Consider the following 5,269-nt stretch of genomic DNA (forward strand, 5'->3'; position numbering starts at 1 on the left):
TTTAGGTTTAGCCATGATATGAATACACTTGCAGGTCTAATAAGATATACTAATTCCTTGGCACATTCAATGCATGGTATATTGAAGTAATGGACAATACCAATATTAGCAATTTGTGCATAGAATATAATACCATTGAGTGTACCAGTTGTTAGAGTTAGTTTGAGGGTATGCAGAAGCAAAACAAGAAGAGGACCAGCTATTATATAGAGAATAATTGTGAATGGCCAAAAAATACTAGAGCAGTCCTTGCACTCAGTAGAACCAAACACTACACTGTAATTAGGAATACATTCACCACATGCATCTCCAGTTCTAGAGCCATAACATAGTGGTAGAGATATTGTTGAGTTGGCAGTTGAACCAAGATATGAACCTGATGAGTTAAGTTGTAGCACATTAAGTTGAGACCCAATGTTACAGTATGAAGGATGACAGTAAGCAATAGAGAATTTATTGCTTTTGGTTGAATTGCCTATCCATACACCCAAATGACCAGGCTTAATAATGACGTTATTTTCAATGTTACATGTTATTTGTTGATTAAATTTTTTGATAACATCTGAGCAAGCACAACTTCCCCTTGAACTCAATGTAAAACCAAGAGGACATCTTTTCAGCTTGACACTTACTTCATAAATTTCATTGTGTTTCGAAATGCAAAATAGATCTAGAAGCATTGTGAACTGGAGAGTTGTCTCCTTATTCAGTGTTGTAATGTCAGTTGTATATATTGTTACATTCATTGTTGTACATTTTTTTGTTCCTTTAACTAGTTTGACAATAAATGATCCTTGAGAGTCCAAAATCCACCTGTTCAGTTTTTTCCCTTTCTCAACAGGTATTACTGTTATAACTGCATAAGTCAAGCTACCATTTTGATCAACCACATTTATTGGTATATGCATTAACGCCCCTGGGTAAATTTCAAGCACGGTCTTATTCATACAAAGTTGCATGGATTTAGGTTCAGAAGCTACATCACCTGGAAGAATATTCCTGAACATTGCATTGTACATTTTGACAATCATAGCATGCTTGGGAAATGAAAATTTCTTAAAGTAACATTCATAAAGGTTTTGTGAATATATAGAGTTCCCAGCTATTGCAGCTGTATTATTATTGAAAGTTAAACTGATATTTTTGTAGTCATGAAGGAAATACAACTGAAATGTGCACGTTCGTACCTTATTTTCATTCACTGAATAGATGGCTCCTCCAAGAGACTGAACTGTGTTATGACTAAAATTAGCTCTTAGTCCTTTCTTGAAGTAAATTAAACTCCCTTGTTCGAGTGAAAATGCTGCACCATGATTAGCAATATTTTCAATAAAAAACAGGTTTCCTTCAAGTACTGCATATGATCTAAATAATTCAAATACAGCACCATAGTTGTGTGAAAAGTTTCCAGGTGCACTTACAGTTCCTGTAATGGAAACATTAGCAATATTAACAAAATGAAACAAACTAGCATTGAAAATATTATTTCGCTCTCTCACAGTTGGATTGTTGTAAGCAACTACTTTATCAAAGAAAATAGTCAAATAGTTACTAGGTTTACTTTCCTTAGGGGAATTCTTTGCAATAGCATACAAGCATGTTCCAAATTTTGAAGAAGCGTTAAGTTCAAAATGAAGTTTGGAAAATAAAATAACAACTACACTTTTTGGTTCAGAGCCATTAACATCTTTATATACTGCCATGTCTATTGCTCCTGAAGTCCATGCAGTACCATCACCAAATCCATTGCTTTTAAATTTTGAATTGGTAATTACTAATGGATTGTATCTTGTTGTTAAAATTCTTTTGTCAAAAAAGAATATTGCTGATACTGCACCTCCTTTACATGAGTGTTGTACAAAATTGTGTTCAAAATAAGAACCATCAATTATTGTCTTTGAATCAATAGATGAACTAAAACTGAGAATCAACATTGCTCCAGCATAATACTCATTGTTGAAAGTGAAATTGCTACTTAGAATTCTGACAATAGCAGGAGATGTATCGTTTTGAGTGAATAGCATTGTAACTGCTGCAGCATTGACAACAGGCATATTTGATAGCCTAAGATGCTTTGTTGATGGACAAGTATAATGGGCATGACTGTGGGTCCTAGATCTAATAGCATTTTCATGGAAAGTGGAATTAGAAATGTTTACTTCGTATTGAGTTTGAGCATCTATGGTTTCTCTTGCAATACGGTTTAAAAAAAGGAGTAATAGTCCTCTACCAATACCAAATTCGGTTTGTTGTGAGTAACTGACCTCAAGATAATCAAACACAGAATAAGGAAGATTAACTGCTACAATGGCAAAACCACTGTACTTCATGATAGTGACATTGCTAACAGTAATACTAGCAATATCAGTGAATACTAGTACAGCAGCATGATGTTTAGTGAAATAAATAGAAGAAGTGGTAGAATTAACAATGTCACTATCTAATGTAGTGAGATTGGTACCACAGTTAGTGAAACGGAGTCCTCTCATTGTTAGTGATCCATTGGTGCCATAGAATGCGAATCCTCTTGTCCAGTACTTGTCACTAGGTATACAACTAATGACAGCAAATGAATCATTGGAGTCACTTGTAATAGTGAGAGAATAGTGATTCATATTAACTGGACAGAAAACACCATTAGACGTGATCTGGTGAGTAATCCTGGTGTCAAGGTGAAGGGAAAAATCACCAGTTAATATTTTAGTTTCGTTACATAAAATTCCTTCCAGTTGATGGCTAGTGTTAACAAAAACAGCAGCAGGAAGAAAAGGCAAAGCAAAAAAGAAGAGCATGAATAGATACATGCTTGTAGGTAGCATTCCAACAAGATTACACCTAAGATCACAATCGCTGCTTATACAGTATGGTGAAAATTGAAATGAAAAGTAAATAGTACAAATATTTTTGGAAAACCATTTCACAGTTTACAAATAATTGTCGAAAGAGTGTTTCAATATAAACTAGAAGGAGCATTTGCAAAACAAACTCATATAATTATGAGACAAAATATTCAATAAAGATGCAAGTGAAATGGAAAAACTATCAAGCTGTGTTAAAACGAGCAGCAAATTAAAATTTAGACATGGTGGACTAAAGAAGGATGAGAAAAGATTGCAAAAAGTTAAAGGCAATGAAGATGTTAAAAAATTCCTTATCCTTCCCAATCATTAAATAGTAGGTCCATGCCTTGTGACTGAAAGCGCTGTATAAAGTAGTGAGTATAGATGAAAAAAGAAGCAATTCATCACTCCTTATTGATAAAAGACTGATGACGTGTAACCTAATCATCTTCATCCTTGTCTTCCTTCATATCTTCTTGTCTCTTCCAGACCTTCACTGGTCCCTCAGATCCAGCTGACAGAAAGCATGCTGCATGCTGCAAAAATGAAAGCTTCTAAAATGTATCAACAAAACAAAGGTGTGCCTGTTTCAATAATTTGCTTGTTTTAGGATAAAATTGAATAGTAAGAGTCTACTATTAAAGAAAAAGTCTAAAATGTATCAACAAAACATTAAAGGTGCCTATTTCAAATTTTCACTAATAATCCCCAAATCACAAACTCTACATAAATACATTTATTTCAAATGGTCAACAAAAAGTATTTATTCCAAAACACACACTAATGTGATAACAATCACTCACTTCTACTAAATCCCAAAAGTAAATATTTCCATTCTCTGATCTGCTTAATCATTATGAGTATACTCTGTATTGGAATGACCTTTAAAACCTTTGATAGTAAAAATAGGAAGAAAAAAAAGAAAATGTACTCTTGATAATGTGAAGGAAATGGGGTGAAGTGAGAGAGAGAGAGGAGGCTAATATGTTAAGTAATTCTCCATTTTCCTTATCTAATAGTCTGATATGATTATCCAGTGATGATATTAGCATACACAATTAGTATATAAAATAGAGGCAGTCAATCAAACACAAACTTGCATGTGTGAATATTTCAGAAAGGAGTGGTTACAACCAATAAAATAATTCAATTACCATACAAGATGATAATGTTAGATAGTTTGCATTAAATGAGGATACCTATTGAAACTGCCTATTTATGATTTCAGTTTATTTTTCATAAGGAACTCAAAAAATGTGTTTGATCAAAGCATAAATTAGCCATGTATTTATAATAATTATTTTATTATAAAAAAGAAGCTTAAAATTACTAAAATGGGATCAAGCATTAGTTAATTAAAGTTTGTTCAAGGAGTGGTTCCCTGGCCTCAGTATAATCACCTGAATCACTACACCCATAATATGGACGTCTTCTTTGATTATACTGTTTCTTCTTTTTGAAACCAGGAAAGCGTTCCTTTAATTGATAAACCTTTTGATACAACAGCAACACTCGATTGACTTTATTTGTCACTAGTAAGATGTGATAAGCAATGATCATCATGAATACTGCAATAATAGGATAATTTGCAATAGCAAAGAACATCACAAGTTGCTTTGGAGAAACATCAGTCAAATACATGAAATGTGAAACCAGAAACACAATATTAAGAGCAAGGAGTATCATTAGATTCAACCAGTTGAGTGTCTTGTATCTGAAAGGTGCTAATTTTGTTTGAAGATAAAGCAAAATGTGATAAATGAGAAGGAGAGAAAGGAACAGTGGTACTCGTCCTTTGCTGAAAGTTTCAGACACATAAGTAAACAGAACAAAGAGTTGATGTATTGCAAACCAATACCACTTGTTTCTTCTATAAGGAGCATGAATCGCTTCATAAAATGGACGAATATATTCCCTCAATCTGTCAAATTTCAATAAAAAGTTCCCCAGCAACATCACAATGAAGTACGGTATCAGGATCAATCCAGCTACAATTGATGTTACTACCATTAGCCATCTATGACTCTCACTATTGTATTCTATAAATCCATTGTTATACCATACAATTTTGGGTACATCAATACCTTCTATAAAAATTTTTGCTGAACTGAAGACTTCAAGAACTGACTGAAGAAGTTTTGTGAATGAAAGATGAACAATAGTGACAAGAACTTGAATTGATGAACGAGAGAAACAATTTGAAATTGTAACTGAGTAACGGCTCAGTATTATAAGGAGGCCAACAATTAGGATCAAATAAACAGGAAAGAGCAAGCTCAGTCCAGCCTTCCATATCTCAGTCATTCCATTACAGAAACAAAGTGGAAAGCCAAGGTTTAAATTTAGCCATGATATGAATACACTTGCAGGTCTAATAAGATATACCAATTCCTTGGTACATTCATTACATGGTATATTTAAGTAATGCA

General features: G+C 33.4%; 1 protein-coding gene across 2 annotated transcripts in view; it reads right to left on the reverse strand.

Annotated features, from left to right (window-relative positions):
• Positions 1-3,961, reverse strand: part of LOC109587361 (uncharacterized) — a 10,468-nt gene extending 6,507 nt beyond the window's left edge. The window contains exon 1 of one of the 2 annotated variants that reach the window (XM_020003601.1): positions 3,644-3,961. The gene's annotated coding sequence lies outside the window, so the exon portion shown is untranslated. Of the gene's footprint in view, positions 1-1,187; positions 2,669-3,643 lie in introns of those variants that run through there. The other variant, XM_020003600.1, reaches the window with a different exon arrangement.
• Positions 3,962-5,269: the final 1,308 nt, after the last annotated feature.

Source organism: Amphimedon queenslandica, unplaced genomic scaffold, assembly GCF_000090795.2.
Source record: "Amphimedon queenslandica unplaced genomic scaffold, v1.1 AMPQUscaffold_12599, whole genome shotgun sequence".
Lineage (NCBI taxonomy): Eukaryota > Metazoa > Porifera > Demospongiae > Haplosclerida > Niphatidae > Amphimedon > Amphimedon queenslandica.